Source organism: Empidonax traillii, unplaced genomic scaffold, assembly GCF_003031625.1.
Source record: "Empidonax traillii isolate 1590-97213 ecotype Southwest subspecies unplaced genomic scaffold, ASM303162v1 scaffold2573:size55577, whole genome shotgun sequence".
NCBI lineage: Eukaryota > Metazoa > Chordata > Aves > Passeriformes > Tyrannidae > Empidonax > Empidonax traillii.
The window spans coordinates 42,163-50,235 of record NW_020957766.1 but is presented as its reverse complement, the minus strand read 5'-3'; the positions used below and the strand labels follow the sequence as shown (position 1 = coordinate 50,235).

Below are 8,073 nucleotides of genomic sequence, written 5' to 3'. Positions count from 1 at the left end.
AGTATGAGGGTCCCCGGACCAGTACGAACCTGTATGGGACCAGTACGGGACCAGCCCGGCCCAGTACGAACCAGTATGGGACCAGTATGGGACCAGCCCGGCCCAGTACGAACTAGTATGGGACCAGTATGGTCTGGCCCGGCCCAGTATGAGGGTCCCTGGACCAGCACGGGACCAGTACGGGACTGGCCCAGCCCAGTACGAACCTGTATGGGACCAGTACGGGACCGGCCCGGCCCAGTACGAGGGTCCCCGGACCAGTACGGGACCAGTTTGGGACCGGCCCGGCCCAGTACCGGCAGGGGAAGCCCCAGTGTGGAGCCCCCACACCCCAGTTTGAAGGACCCTGTCCCAGTATGAGCCCTCCCACACCAGTACGGGCACCCCACTACACCAGTCTGAGGGCACCTGTCCCAGTATGGAGCATTCCCACACCAGTTTCCACAGGGAAAACAATGGGGAAAAAAAAAACAAACAATTCCCCCCCAAAATTCCCCCCAAAACATCCCCGTGGGGTCCCTGCCCTTTGCTCCATCTCCCTCCTCGACTCTCCTGACATTTTTATTTCCTGTTTTTCCCAGGGTTTTTTTGGGCCAATTTTGGGCCACTTCAGCCCGAGGTCCCCTCTAAATCTGCGTGAAAAATATTCCAGGAGAGGAACAAATAAAAATAAAAAAAAAAAAACACCTGGGTCAACATTCCTTTCCAAAATCCTCTCCAGGGGTTTTTCCCCTCTCCAGGGATGATTTCCTCCCTCGACAGATGGGAGAACGTAGTGGAAAACCGAATTCCTTCCCCCCCACAATCACCCCAAACCATCAAAATCCGAGTTTCGACCAAGGAAATATTCCAGTGAAACGTTTCCAGAGGCATCAGAGCCGCTCTCCGATGGAAAGTTTTTATGGATCATTTGTTCTCTCCTTCCCAAGAGCAAAGTGCCAGGGGAGGGGTGGGGTGGGGGGGGATTCCTGGCTCACCTTCCCTCCTGGAATTGGGAGCCTTGTGGGTGACTTTGGGGTGATTTGAGGGTATTTTTGTGGTGGTTTTGGGGTGTTTTGGGGGGTGATTTTTGGGATGATTTGGGGGTATTTTGGGGGGGGTGATTTTTGGGTGCTTTGGGGGTGATTTCTGGTGTGGTTTTGTTGGGGGGGTTTTGTGTGTTTCTGGGGTGATTTGGGGGGGCGTTTTGAGGGAAGAATGAACCCCTCCTGCATCCCTGCGCAATTCCTGGCCCCAATTCCCTCCAGGGAGGGGAGGGAGAGCAGAGCAGAGCCAGGATCTGCCCCCCATTCCCTCCTGCAAGGTGGATCCAGGACGGGAAAGCATCTCCAAGGTCAGGACAAGAGGGAGGAAAACAAAACCCCCTCACCAACCACAACCCCCTCCCATCGCTTGCAGCTCAAATCCAGGGCTCTGGGAAAAGGTGGGCTTGGCAACAGGGTTTTTTTTTTTTTGTGGGATTGAGGAGCCTCGGGAGATATTTGAACACCAAAAACACAACCCAACAGAGCCAGGACGGGGACCTGCAGCTTCTCCCCGGGCAAAGTCACGCCGGTGCCACCCACAGCCCCTCTCTCCACCCTCCCCAAAAACCACTTCTGCGCCACTAAATTGCCTCTAACGAGCTCCCATTTCTTCCCCCAGACGTTGTTTTCCCCTCATTAAATCCATTCGAAGCTCTTTAAGGCATCATCCCCCACGCAAACAGGGGCTGCTGAACCCGCTGCTCCGTGGGGTTTTTTTTTTTCTCGGGCACTTTGGGTTTAGGGGACACTTGATCAACCCTGGGGCTTCCTGGAGGCATTTCCCTCAGCCCTTGCTGATGGTTGCATCCCGGATTTTGAGGGGTTTGAGGATGGAAAGGGGGGAAAAATGATGAACACCCCGAGTTTTATTTTAGCCCTGGGGGTGGCCCAGGTGATGGAGCAGCTTCGGGTTGGGGCTGCAACCCCACAAAGTTTGACTCACGTCACCAATAACAGGATTTTGGAGGGGCAGGGGCAGTGCTTGGGAATCATCTTTGTCCCAAACACCACCAGGCCCTGCAGGAGCAGCCAGATCTGGGTGTCCTGTGGGTCCCCTTTGGTCCCCAGGGATGTGAAGCCCAAGGCTCTGTGGGGCCACTTGGAGCAGCTGGAGGGCTTTGACAGTTGTTTGGGTTTTTTTTTATAAAAAACCCCATCTCCCTCAGCAAAAAGATGTTCCCAGAAGCCTTTTACAGGATCAAGACCTTCCAGTCTCAGCCTCAATCAAAGGTGACAACGGCCCAAAGCACAAAGACAAGGAGACCGACCTCCCCAAATAATCGGCCCGCGCCGAAAACCCCGGGTCTGAACAACAAAAACAACAAATATTGTTCGTGTGCCTAATAATGATCCTACCATCCCATAAAATCCTGAAGCCTCTCGAAGCATCAGGCACAGGAATCCGTGGAATTCCACCGGGAACATGCCAGGACCCCTGGGAACACCCAGGAGCTCTCTCCGAGCTGCCACCAGAGGGGGGGGTCTGCAGGGCCCCCCAAAATGAGAGGAGGGGGCCGAGCCCAGCGGGCAGGAGGGATGGATTTGCCAGGGCACCCCAAAACGAGAGGAGGGGGCCGAGCCCAGCGGGCGGGACGGGTGGGTTTGCCAGGGCACTCCTGGGATGGCGTAGACCCCCCCGTAGCCCCCCATCCCCCGCCTCGTGCCCCTCAGCCCCTCCAATCCTGCCCCACAGAGCCCCCCCGAACGGCCCCGGGGACCCCGGAACGGGAGCCACGTGCGATTTTTCCGCCACGCCCCCGCCACGCCCCCCGTGGGCGGGGCCGCGCTCTTCACCAACCATATAAGGCGCTGGTGGGCGTGGCCGAGGCGGTGCCGCGCTGGCATTGGCGGGGCGTGGTCGGGGTGGGCGTGGTTGGATGTGGGCGTGGTCATGGGGGGCGGGGCCAGAACCGCCGGTTCCCGTCAAAAGGCGGCACCGGGAAGGGGGTGGGGGGGGCGGTGGCGGCGCCGGGATCGAAGGTACCGGAGGGGGGGACAGCGGGGGGGACACCGGGAGAGCCGGTGCGGGGCGAACCCCCCGCACCGTGCCCGGGCTCGGGGGTGGCACCGGGACACCGGTGATGGACGAGGGGTTCGGACCGGGGGGGGACACGGGTGGGTGACAGGGGGTCACCGGGACCGGGAGATCGGGGTGAGGGGTGGCCGCGGGTGACCCCCTCCCCCCGTGCCGTGATGGAAGGGACACGGACACGGGACAACTCCCGCGCGGAACTGCCTCGAGGGTTTTGGGGGGTCCCAGAGGAGAGCTGAGCCTCTCCCGTGAGCTCCGTGCGCTCCCTGGTTAAGGGTCTCGCGTGGGCGCGGGGTTCGCGCTGTTCCCCACCCGGGTTTGGGGGTCCTGGGTGTGTTTGAGCCCCCTGGGGTGGCGTCGGGGGGTCCCGTGCGAGACCCCCTCCCACCCACTGCCTCCCCCCTGCTGGAGACCCTCAGGGCTTTCCCTGCCAAAGTGGGGGGTCCCCGTGGGGGTTGGGGGTGTCCCTGTCCCTCTCTGTGGCTCCTGGGGGTGGCTCCTGGTTTTGGGGTGTCGGGGTCCCTGACCACCCTTTGCTGGACCCTGGAGATTTGGGGTGCCCTGGGAGGGGTGGAGGGCGAGTGTGATTTCCTTTCCCCCCTAAATTTCCCTCTGGGGTTGGGATGAACTGGACCCATCACACACTCCACTTTGGTGTGAACCCCTTTTTTCCCCTCTGAGCCCCTTCATGGGAAGCCACCCCTGTCCCACTCCCCATGCCCCATCCCTGCGTGTGCCCCCTTTTTTGGGGGGGGCTTTGAAGCTTTTTGGGGTGTTAACTGGTGGTTTAGGGTTTCCAGCCTGTTCCTTTACCGGCTCTCTGACTCAGAGAAGTGCCCGATTAACGATCAGCTTTCGATGCACGTTAAATCAACCTCCCAATTTCCCAATTCAGTGGTTTCTTTGAGGCAGACTAAGGGGGCTGAGACCCTGTGGTGGCACTAATTGCACTCTGTTCCTAATTCCCCAGCGCCTTTCCATCCACTGGAGGTTGGGACTGCCTGGATCAGAGAGTTCCCAGCACAAGAAAAACAAAGGTATGGATGGAGTGGGGGGATCTTCCTGAAGCTCCTACATGAGAACCTGGGGGTCCTTCCCAGGTCAGGACGAAGCCCCCCAACCTTGGGGAGTTGTGGGGACGGGGAGGGCTGATGAAGGGGGCAGGTAGAGGTGTCTGAGCTGTTCCTTCCTCTTAAGGTTTCCTTCCTCCCCCCCCCCCTCCTTTTTTATTTGAGTAAAAGTTTTTTTTTCTTCAGAAAGTGGTTTTCAGGAGAAGCAGCGTTTTTGTGGCGTGTCCTCCTCCTCCTCCTCCTCCTCCCCCCACAGGGCCCGGGCAGTGACTCATCTTCCTCCCAGCCCTGGGTTAAAGGAGCGCCAGCCGTGTCGGGGACACGTGTGTGTGTGTGTGTGTGTGTCCTCTGAGGGCAGACAGACAGACAGACAGACAATCAGACACCTCAGCGTCCTGTCCCCCTCCATGGAACCCCCCTGGCTGCTTCCTCGTGGGCTCTGAGGGGGTCTGGCAGTGATGGTTGGGAGGGCTCTTTAACCTGCCTGCTCTTTGGGGAGGGGGAAGGAAGTCGAGGCTGTAATTACTCATTTGAATGAAACCTCTTCTGCCTTTCCCTGGAGATGTTGAAAAACAGAGTTAAACCCGGCTTAGGGGTGGGGTGGGGGTTAAACCCGGGTTCAGTGGGGTCTTCTTGTTGTTGGGATTTTGGAGAGGGCTGGTGGGAGTGGGTTTAACCAGAGGGAGAGGGGGGGAAAAAAAGTGCCAGGGTGAGGTTGGGCAGCTCTGGGGGGTTGGCAGAGCCCTGTGGCATCAGGGGCACGAGGAGGAAGAGGAAGAGGAAGGCCTGGCAGGTGCAGGGAGTGTCTGCCCCGTCTGCCCAAGGTGTGAATGGATCACTTGGGAGATCTCCCAGCGGGCAGGGGAATGACAAAGACACCAAAAAAATAGGGTTTTCCACGGGGCAAAGAGTGTGCCTCGGGTCAGGTGGGTGTTTGTTTCTCCCCCCCCATCCTGCTGAAGATGAAATAAGTGGATAATCCAGCCTCTTCCTCCCTTTAATCACTAACCCTGCCCCTGGGTCTCTGTGGGCAGAGGTGCTCTCAGGAGTAATTTTTAACCTCCCGTGGCTGAGCTCAGTTAAAAGGGGTCTGTCTGAGCAGGGGAGGTGTCACATCTTCACCTGCTGGTGCCAGGGGAGCTCCAGGGGGAAGGGGGGGACACGTTTTGGGGTCCCTGATGACACCCCCCCCACCAAGGAGGATGAGAAGGTGAGGAAAGCCAAGCAGGGGCTGCTCCAAGGGGTGAATTAAATTTCATTAGAAGGAGGTTCCCGTTTTTGGGGGTGTCTCACGGGCTGGGTTTCCTTACCGTTGTAAATAAACGAGGAGAATTCTTGTAAATAATGTCATTACTACGTGATGCAGGTGGCAAGTGAATAAATGCAGGTGAAATCTAAGGAATTATGGGGAGGATTGGGGGGGAGACACTGCCAGGTTTGGAATGGAATGGCAGTGGTGTGGACTCACAGCAGTTTTGTAAAGCTTGGGGTTAAAATATGAAACCCCTCCCCTCCCCAAAAATGAGAGAAATGCGATTGGAACCACCGCTTAAAATGAATATTTTGACCCACCATCGACTGCTGAGCATTAGTGTGTTAATTCTGTGTATAAATTAAGGTATTTATTAACATAATTAATAATTTTCATTTATATGTATAAACATATATAAATATATTATATATAAATATTTAATATATGTTTATAAACAAAATACACTATATATATAGAATTAATATTTATAAATATATAAAATCTATTATATATAAGTATATATAATTTATAATTTATATTATAAATACACAGTTACTAATTAATATAATAAATAATTATATAAATTACTAGTTTAGTATCATTAATATATTAATAGAAATTTATTTGCAATATAATTAATAAATTGACATGAATTTCTTTATTGTACCATTAACACATTAGTAGACATTTAGTATTGCTAATAAATTAATATAAATTTATTTCTCGTAGAATCAATAAATCAATATAAATTCGTAAAAATAATATAAATTAATATAAATTAATGTGTTAATTCTGCATTTTAATAATGAGGGAAGGGTTTAAACCAAGGTGTGAGGGCAGCAAAAGTCCAGGCAGGTGGGGAAGGTGGAGACTCTTTTTAAAATGGAGATTCTCAGGGGGGGTGACCTGAAGAAGGAGAAGCCGTGGCTGATGGAATTGACCTCCTGGTAAGGCCAGGAGAGCTCATTGTGGGACAACAGGGCGTTCCCAGTGCCCCTGACCAGCTCCCACCTCCACCTCCACCTGCTGACTCAGCTGCTCCCCACTCACATTCCCCTTATCAGCCTCGTGCCAGCCAGGTTTGGCCCCTCATAAACGGGGAGCTGGGGGTGTAAAAGTGATGAAAAGCAGTCCTTGGGAACCTTTATCTGCCCATCTGAAGCCGTTTCCTCATTGCCAGGTGTCCATGGTGTCCGCCCAGGACCTGCTGACGTGACTCCCGAGCCACCAGGACGCTGGTGAGTGACTCCCTCGTGCTGATTGTGGACTCCTGATGCCTTTCTGCCCTTTCTCCCGAGAAGTTTTTTTGCTGTTTTCCCCCCCCCTTCCCCGAGGGTTTCCACACCAGGGCCTGTCTTCTCCTTTCCACCCCGTTCCGGGGACGCCGCTCCGTTCCCGGCTACCCCTGTGGGTGCTGCTCGGGTTTCTCCCTGCCAGGGCTGCACCAAACCCCAGCTCCTGCTCCCTCAGCGCTCCCACTCCTTGGGCAAGAGGCCTCCCATGATGGGCCAGCACCAGACGAGGAAGGGGGGTGATGATTTCCCTGCCCACCAGGTGCCACCTCGGGCGGGTCACCCACCCACCAGCTGAGGGACGGGCGCTCTGGGTGTCCCTCAAACCTTCTGTGCCCTCCCCAAGGGCTTGTGCTGACAAGAGGAGGAGGGCTCCTCAGAAACTCTTCCCCTCCTAGCCCCATAAAACAACCCCCCTGCTCGGAGGGCAGATAAGATACGCTCGGGTCTATATTTAGACTTTGCTTAGCCCTGCGGAACGTGCCGCGTCCTTGAGCTCACCTGGGTGTCCCCAGAGGGGGGACAACGAGCCCTGCCTGCCACGTGGTGCCCCTGGGAGACACCAGCTTGGGGAGGGCTTGGCTCCTTCCACCTGCCCCCCGGCGCCCCAGTGTTGTTTTTCCACCAGGTGAAGAGATTTTTTTTTTTGGTGGTTGTTTCCGTAGCCTGGCTCGGGCTCAACGGGAAGCTGCTGCCCAGTTCCCAGTCCTGAGCTTTAAATCTCTGGTTTGGGAGCTCTTCCATGAGGAGGACAGAGCCCTCCTCAGCAGAGTTTTCCCGGTGGGTTGTTTTCCTTCCCTGGTTTCTCCTGGCACTGGGGTGCAGGCACCTCCTGTCCCCATCTCTGCCCCTGCTCCAAGGAGAGCCCATCCACCCTTTCACTGCCTGCTTGGACACTCAGGGAATTCCATGGCCTGGTCAGTGCTGGACAGAGGAGGAGAAACCTGGCTTTGTGCTCTGCTGCTGCCCAGGGTGTCCTCCTTGTTGCACACAAAGAGCCAGGGCACAAAAACTGGTGGTTTGGCCCCATTTGTTGCTTGAGTGATGAACTCTTTAGAGGGCACCGTGTGCTCCAGGGTGAGGGCTGGGAGGTGGGGGGTGGAAATCGCTCCAGCTCATCCCTGGCGAGGAGAAAAGCAGAATTACCCAGCAATTTCTGGGGAGAGAGGAACAACTTCCAACCCTGCGCTCTCACCCACTCGCTTCCCCCAGCGGCAGGAAAATTGCCAGGGAAGGAACAGGGCAGGGCACGGCTCTGCCTCGCTGTCACGTGCCCCTGCCTGGGCTCAGCTCTCCATTTACCTGTCAGCTTGTCCAGACAGGTGGGAGAAGCAGAGACCTGGCAGCCAGCTCCTCCTTGGCACGCTCCTGGGACAGGGAATTGCCCCTCCTGCCCCAGGAG

At 55.7% G+C, this 8,073-nt stretch overlaps 1 protein-coding gene across 1 annotated transcript in view; it reads left to right on the top strand.

Annotated features, from left to right (window-relative positions):
- Positions 1 to 2,971: 2,971 nt before the first annotated feature.
- The window catches only part of VDR (vitamin D receptor), a 35,228-nt gene continuing 30,126 nt past the window's right edge, over positions 2,972 to 8,073 (top strand). Inside the window, exons 1-3 of the mRNA XM_027909984.1 lie at positions 2,972 to 3,005; positions 4,028 to 4,094; positions 6,560 to 6,617. The gene's annotated coding sequence lies outside the window, so the exon portion shown is untranslated. The remainder of the gene's footprint in view (positions 3,006 to 4,027; positions 4,095 to 6,559; positions 6,618 to 8,073) is intronic.